Source organism: Anneissia japonica, unplaced genomic scaffold (genome assembly GCF_011630105.1).
Source record: "Anneissia japonica isolate Jap-2015-1 unplaced genomic scaffold, ASM1163010v1 scaffold2950_len93424_cov113, whole genome shotgun sequence".
In the NCBI taxonomy this organism is placed as follows: domain Eukaryota; kingdom Metazoa; phylum Echinodermata; class Crinoidea; order Comatulida; family Comatulidae; genus Anneissia; species Anneissia japonica.
Window position 1 is genome coordinate 43,075 of NW_022757465.1, and position 7,796 is coordinate 50,870.

General features: G+C 34.7%; 1 long non-coding RNA gene across 1 annotated transcript in view; it reads right to left on the minus strand.

Annotated features, from left to right (window-relative positions):
• Positions 1-4,750: 4,750 nt before the first annotated feature.
• LOC117124740 overlaps positions 4,751-7,796 on the minus strand; it is a 29,217-nt gene continuing 26,171 nt past the window's right edge. Inside the window, exon 3 of the long non-coding RNA XR_004448009.1 lies at positions 4,751-4,894. This is a non-coding gene — a long non-coding RNA (uncharacterized LOC117124740). The remainder of the gene's footprint in view (positions 4,895-7,796) is intronic.

Genomic DNA, 7,796 nt, shown 5'->3' on the forward strand with positions numbered 1-7,796 from the left:
TTGAAGGTGGAGTTTTTCATCTAGTTTCTTGGTCTCTTTACTTCATTTTTAATCATGGGGTATTTGTCAAGTAGTGAAGTCCCCATTCGCAAACTTCCTCTCCCACAAAAAATCCTGTACTCCCGGTGAATAGTGTGGTTAGCCACCCCAGGCGGTTAGTGTGGAAAAAATAATTTCGCTCGTCTTGTGTGTGCGCTTCCCGTGTATACATATTACGTGTAGTAGGCTACTTAACTTTAACTTCTTTTTGGATTCTATCTAAGAGTTCCTAGCCTCCTACTAATTCGAAAAAAAATCTTCAATTGAAGAGGACTCCCCACCCAAAATCACCCACGCCCATCCCCCACATTCAGTGCTTTGTACCTTCCACTTACTTCTTCCATTGCTACATTCTAGATCCGCCACTGCATATTTTTTAAATATACATAAAAAATACTTATAACATGATTATATTATAGCCTCCTAATATCCCCTGGTCCCAATGTTTTATACTGCCTGTGTTTGTGTGTGGGCGTAATGCAAAACTACAACTGATTACCCTATAGGATTGGATTTATTCGGTGTAAACACCAAGGAGCCCACACAAGTCTAGAAGAAGACTTATTTACAGTATGGTGTCTTTCTGGTGGTGATTGGGCAGTAAACCGGGAGACAATACCCTACATGTTTAAGAAGAGTGTACTGGGCACAATGTCCGATCAGTTATTATGATATATAAAATCATATCTACAACTCATGTGCTTTTAGAATATGTAATAAAAAGTAAGGGTCACCTTTAGATGTGTATAAGAGACAGAGGCAAAATCATATAGATCTAATTAATCTATCATAAAAAGTAGAACTTAAAATAATTGTCTTTGAAATGTATTTACTTTACTTTACCTACCTCAAAGCTAATATTTTCTTTACACGCTATCCTCATACTTCCCAATGGCACACGCTCTCGAGTAGTGAAAATGCTAGATGTTTGGGGGCGGAGATTCCGGTATATTGCTATCAGATCCAGAGGTGACGGAACTAGGGGATGCGTACATAGATAAAACTATGTAATGCATGAATAAAGTTCGGGGTTTGTCTTGTAGTGAAATGATTATTGTACATTTTAAGTGCTCCCTCCATGCATAAGTGTAAGCTAAATTATGGTGATTAATTAGCGAAGATATGGAGACAATTATTTCGAAGTTTCCTCTTTCCAGGGGATGCAAATGCTTTGTGAAAATGAGTACCGCGGCGTACTCATTTTCACAAAGGAATACACGCAACTGGTTAGCTAACAATATGCAAATGTTACATGAACACCCGGGAAGGAAGGTCCAATCACGTTCTATTGCCAAGCAAACGTCTATACTGTAGCGTGGGGGAGGGGGATAGCCTACTGATGTACTGTGTGTCTAGCGGGGGAGGATGAGGCATAATAAGACGAGGCATAATAAGACTAGGCCTAGGCCTAAGTAGACAATGCAATTATATGTGATAGAAAGTACACTTTCGAAAGAAATAAATTAAAATAAGAAAAACAAAATAACTAAGAATAATTCAGTTGCAGATACCTTGTTTAAGTATTATACAATGCTAACAATGCGGCTCTTGTAGCCCTAGCTAGGCAAGGCATTCATGTGCAAAGCAGTGGCGTTTATTTATCCATGAAAAAAGCACGCCGGGAAAGTTTGCCTTACCAGGAAAAGGTGACGTAATCTAGCTTATGACGTATGCATGCTAAATACATTGTGAGTGTGATATCACCAAAAAATATTTCTATTACAGTATAACTAAAATATTAATAACTACAAGGTTTGTGGGCGTAAATTCGTTTAATGCGAATTAAGGGTAGCACCATCTCCTTGCCATACAAATTACAGCTACCACTGACGTCTCAGTCAAGAAATACGGGTAGCTGAAGTTATTTCTCGCAAAGTTTTTTCAAGCTAAATCATACAATACCTCATTTCTATATCTTAAAAGACATGGCATGGGTTTTTTAAGTGTTTAAGACAAGTTTTAGCTGATTTTGTTTTGTTAATTAGTTAAGGAAGTTTGATGAATCCACCCCTTGAACGGTAGCCATTATAAACCCAAAAATGTAATTTTTTGCATTATCGTGTATTGTGAATGATTAATCTTTCAAATATTCCACTGGGTTACTATCAGGTTAGCAGGTGACTTTTATTGATAGATGTTATGGTGGGTTTCTATCAGACTAGGGTCACAAACATATAGTAGATGGACTCAATTAGAAATTGCAAGCATTAATGTAAACACAGGAGAAATAACAGTCAGAGAGATGATGTTGACTTCAACGACAAGTTATTTATTTCGAATAGGAACTAGGAAATTATACCAAACTATATCTTAACCCCCAACTTGACGCCAGCAAACATCAAGCTAGTAAAATAAAGTAAAGTAGTATTAATTATGAGATCCATATAATCATATCAACAGTCAAAGAAATAATAGTTAGTTAGCATAAAACAATAATAGCAACCATGAAAGTACAGCCATTGTGAGGTGCAACCACAACTGACCAATTGGTTCATTATCTAGCATTAATTATGGCATTGAACTTCTAAGAAACCATTAGCTTAAAATTACCAAGTAACAGTAATAATTAATAACCAATACACTAATAAACCGGTGCACGGTGATAATAACATAAGTTCCATTAAAGTAACTGATAATGATTTAACTGGCTTACAGCCTTACAGAAAACATAAAATGAAAGAATCATTAAATCAAAATGAAACTAGATTTGAACTCGTCACTAAGGACGAGTTAGGTGATCCGCCGCACTTTGACCCACGAGGAACTGTGCGCGCGGCGGATTGAACAATAATTAAATGCTGATAATGGAATAAAACAATAATTTAGTTTGTTAAAAAAGAATTTTGAGCATTTTAAAAGATTTACTCAAGCGTACGCGCACGTCATGACGCACGTGCGCATCTTAATGACACTGTTGTCTTTTCCTATGAGATATATATGTATCAACTTTCATTGACAAACGCCTATTGGTGAAGGAGAAATGATCATTCATAATATTTATCGAATAAAAATTCAGTTTTTTTGACTTCAGGATGGCAATATGGTGACGGCACAATGTCCGATCAGTTATTATGATATATAAAATCATATCTACAACTCATGTGCTTTTAGAATATGTAATAAAAAGTAAGGGTCACCTTTCATTCTAAGGAGCTATATTTGATTATAAATAGGCATAATTATTAGCATATGTAATATTTGACGCACGCGTACGCGCACGTTAAGACGCGCAAACAAAAAGTAAGATACCTAACATTCAAACTTGATCTGAAGTATAAGCCCATTTAATATTATTCGGAAATGACGAATGGTTAAGATGATTTGACGTCATCAACGTTTAAAGAGAAGAAATATAATTTTTTTCTTATTTTTTAATTCAGATGGCAATATGATGACGTCACAATGTCCGATCAGCTATTATGATATATAAAATCATATCTACAGCTCATGTGCTTTCAGAATATGTAATAAAAATTGGGTGTCACCTTTCATCCTAAGGAGTTATAACTGATTAAAAAAAGACCTGATATAAAGCATATTTTCAATTTGACGCACGCGAACGCTCGCGTTATTACGCGCGCACAAAAATGTAATGTGCATAACATTTAACCATGACCTGAAGTTTATGCCCACTAAATATGATTCAGAAATCACGAATGATTAAGGTGATTATGGGGTCATCAATGGTTTGACGAAAGAAAGATAAGGGGGTAAGCAAAACCCTATATTTTGACCATGATGACGTCATCGAAATGTGAAAAAGTGTACGTGTATGTAAGTGAATTGGCTTAGCTATAACATACTCAAAGTTGGAAGAAAATCGACCAAGAATAAGCGAGATACGCTCAAATGCGCATTTTTTTTAAATGACGACATCGATAATATTCAGTTTGTTGAATTCAGATGGCAATATGATGACGTCATAATGTCCGATCAGCCATTATGACCTATAAAATCATATGTACAACTCATGTGCTTTCAGAATATGTAATAAAAATTGGGGGTCACCTTTCATTCTAAGGAGCTATAATTGATTGAAAATAGGCATGTTTATGGCCTATTTTTGCTATATGTCGAAAAAAACGCGCACATGTGCTTTTATTTTCTATGCGCGCGTACGGCATTGCTATTGACCCTAAATGACCAAAAAAGATTGGAAATTTGTGAATACAGTGTCAGGGACCTAAAACATTTAAAAAAACAATATTTTTAACTTCTGTACGCGACACGCGTGTAAAAATGCGCACGCGGTGCCGAAAATTTTAAAAATGTTGAAATGCTCAAAATGGCTTAAAACGTGCTCTAATTAAGTCAAAAATTGATTTTGACCATTTTAAAATTTTGACGCATGCGTACGCGGGCGTTATGAAGCGCACGCGCAAAATGAGTGTACATTACAATCAACCTTCACTCGAAGTTAATGCTCACGTAATACGATTTCGAAATGTCAATTGGTTAGGCTGATATAATCAATTGCGAAAAAAACACAAAAATGTGCGTAGATGACGTCACACGTTTCTGGTAACCTTGCAAAGCTTATTGTCACTATTCCAAGCCAAGCCAAATGTTTTGTTGTGGTCGTTTTGTGCGTAGCTCTCGGCAAATTTGAGATATCGTGCGAACAGTTATTTGTCAGAATGTAGAATAAAAAAAAAAAGATCTCGTACAATAACAATAGGTGATCCGCTAGTGTAGCGGATCACCAAAAAAGGTACAAGAAATAAAATAACACATAGTTGTCATACACAACTATCGAATAAAAGTAAACAAAGGAACTTAATCCCACCTTGCACAAGCTTCATGCTAGGATGCAACTCTGTATCTTATCTGCATTTAGCCCTGCCTATAGCAAGTCCTGTTAATTAAAATAACATAGCACTTCAATACATGGTAATGCTGTAGCTGGCATGACCTTTGGCCTACATCCACCAGTTACAAAACTTGGTATTCTTTACAATATTACACAATTTAATTCAACTATCATGTTATAATACATTCCATAATCTTGATTATCCTTACTGGACCTGTATCACAAGATAATAACTTGAGTTACAAAATAACAGATAGTGAACTTCAAATTACAGCGCACAGCTGAGACAGGCAAATACCGTTCGTCGAATTAGGCCCATATCGGCCGCTATCTATAGCGGCCGCCCTCCAGAACGGCCGCCAATGCGTGTATATGTATGGAACGCCGATGACGCATTCACAATGCAGTACATTGTAGTTAAATGGTTTGGAATAGGCCTAGGTCAAGTAGGTTTGGCATAGGCCTAGGTCAAGTCGGTTTAGAAGGTGTAGGACCGGTTCCGCCGTGAACAAGTTCGGCCGAGATATATTTGTATGGAACACCAAGTAGGCGCAAAGCTATATTGCTGCTACAGACTCAGTATCCATTATTTCGTGTTTTATTGTTAGGTCTTTTTATGTTGCCAAATAATTAATGTGACATTATTATGCTGCCATTAGTTTGCCAAAACAACAGTGTATTTTATTAGGTTTTGTGTAAGTCCCGTATAAGTTAATAATTAATGATTTAGATGGCATATTTCGTTTTATCTATTTAAAACAAACGAATGTACATTATATGTGCAATCATATGTTAATAATCGTGTTGTATTATCAGGTATTTTGCTGCTAATTAATTAATGTTGTTTTAAGCAATTCAATGGCATTAATACTGCGATGAGTTTGCGAACAAAACATTGGATTTTATTAGGTTTGTGTAAGTTAATAAATGTTTCAAAAATTCATATGTTTCATTTTATCTATTTGAAACAAATAAACAATGGATTTTATTAGGTTTGTGTAAGTTAATAATGTTTTAAGATTCATATATTTCGTTTGACCTATTTGGAACAAACGAACAGTGGATTTTATTATGTTTGTGTAAGTGAATAATAATGTTTAAGATTCATAATATATTTCGTTTTATCTATTTGAAACAAACGAATTTATATGTTGATAATCAAACCAACGGATTTTATTATTTTCATATTACAGTGTCGATGCATATATTGAAGAAGAGAAAGAAGAAGAATGTTAATAATATTAATATACTGCCAAATTAATTATATTTTTCGTAATATAATATTAAAGCTTACAGTAATTGATGCTTTATGTTTCGTTGTATATTATGTCTAGGCCTATACGTTCTTTAATGATTGATTGATTTTGAAGCAGAGAGTATATAAACGCCACAAAAAGTCACATTATTTATGCCCCGTCCGGCACTCAAAATTTCCGACCGACGCTGACAGTCTGCTGAATGGCATTGCCTTTTTTCAATGATTCTGTGTATTATTTTAGAAAAAAAAAAAATCAGTGGATTTTTATTATATTTTTCGTAATATTATTAAAGTTTACACTATTTGATGCTTTATGTTTCGTTGTATATTATGTCTAGGCCTATACGTTCTTAAATGATTGAATGACTGATTTGAAGCACGAAAAAACACGAAATACATCGCCCTAAAATCCAGAACTTAACTGTAAACGCCCTTCATAGAGAAGATAACAATAGAAATTCCGTAGTTACGCTTGTATTAGATAGGGCAAAACATGCCCATTCGTGCAGAACGAGTGTGCAGTGTCTGACGATTGATGAATAACCTAATGCGAATTCACCAACTGATTAAAAGTTCAACCTGGTTTAACGAGCAATAATACGGTTATAACACACAACAGAGGTTAATGATCATAATCAATGTCTTTATTAAGATTATGTAAAATAATTAATAGACAAGAAAACAACACGTCGTATAGGCCATGGCCACAGACCCTACATTATAGGGTCCACAGACCCTACATTATAGGGTCTGTATAGGCGAACAACTCGAGTAACAACCACATTCCTAAACCATCGCACATGTTCGTACAGTTTCCATGTACATAGATCAAGCCAGTCGGCTATTTTCTGCGTTTGACATTCTTTCCTTGTCTCCGATGGCATTCCTGAACTGGCGGCGTACAAAACTTTCTTATTCTCCCAAGAGTATCATTGGACCCTACTTGTGAGAACGTTTCTCACTGAATTAATTGTTACTAGGCAACTTAGCTGGCAAATTGATACCTATTTAAAGCAATGTATTTCCATTCATGCCTAGATTTAATTATTAATTAATTATTTAAATACGGTAACCAATCAATCACTTGTACCTGGAACGTATAATCGTCTTGCAATAGGTACGCTTGCTTAATCGTACATATATAATTATAATGCAGGATTAATTAATTATATTATGTACTTTATTCTAAGATACAAATCAAGTTTCTTGATAAGTTACAGCTATAGTTAAATTAAATTTCTTCTATTAAAGCAATAAAGTTTCAACTTAGAATATTTTGCAGGATAAAGTAAACACTTCTTAACTAAAAATTATGCTAAACTACTTCGTAAAACAATCAATCTTAATAATAAAGTATTTCGCCATACGTTCTTTCAAGAACATAAGAAAGTCTTGTTTTGAATATTGGCATAGGGCCTATTCTATTTTTTCAGTAAATGTTTTCTCATACACGATTTCTAACAAAATGTTTTCGTTACACAACTACTCACTCTGGCTAGACAATGAACATGCTTGCTTCATCAAATAAGACAAAAGATATCAATTAACGTCTCCGTGGTAACGTTAACTTTTAACCCTACTACTCTAGTATTGCTTTTTATTGAGTAACAAAAGATTGAATCGATAGCATGAATCGTGGACATATTTTGAGTATAAATAATTAAGAAACGAATATCATATGTATGAACT